Here is a 663-nt window from a genome sequence, read left to right as displayed (position 1 = left end):
CTTTGACTATGTCGCACACAGCACAAATCAAGGCCCCCGGCTGCTCGTTTGACAACTTTTCTCGCCGACGACATGCCTTGTTGTGCAAGAGTAGTATATGCACATGTAGACGGGCTGAGGTCAGTCTTTCCCCATCAATGCGTCGTTATCTCCCGCGGCATTGCTGAAAGTTGGGAATCCTTCTTTTACAATGGCCCATTGTGCATAGCACTTTTGGCCTTGTGGAAAAGCTACCATGTACGCATGGCCTGCAGGTAACTCCTCCTTGATTCTACGCATAGCATCGGAATGTTGGAATTCCGTAGGGGGCCTGACAGCGCCGTAGAGCAAATTCTCATGGGTTACCAGTACACGACGGGCCCAGATGTTCTTCTGGGTGTGGAACATGCAATAGCGATGATGGTAAAGCGGGAACACTCTCTCAACAGCTTGGATCAAGCCTACGGGTTTACATACACAAAATATACTAGTATCATGATTTCAGTTTTGAAAATTTTAGTATGTTTGCCACGATCTGAAGCAACAAAAATTGTGTTGGCATTTCGACTCCAACACAGTGACGCAATGAAGCAAAAACTCCAAAGGACACTGCAACGCTTGCACAATGTCTTTAACGTGGATCAACTTAAGATGAGCAAAGATAGTCTAATCGAGTTCATGAAC

This window comes from Aphanomyces invadans (genome assembly GCF_000520115.1).
Source record: "Aphanomyces invadans strain NJM9701 unplaced genomic scaffold supercont1.34, whole genome shotgun sequence".
Classification (NCBI taxonomy): Eukaryota; Oomycota; class Saprolegniomycetes; order Saprolegniales; family Verrucalvaceae; genus Aphanomyces; species Aphanomyces invadans.
The sequence above is the reverse complement of the archived record's forward strand: the minus strand, read 5'-3'. Positions refer to the sequence as shown.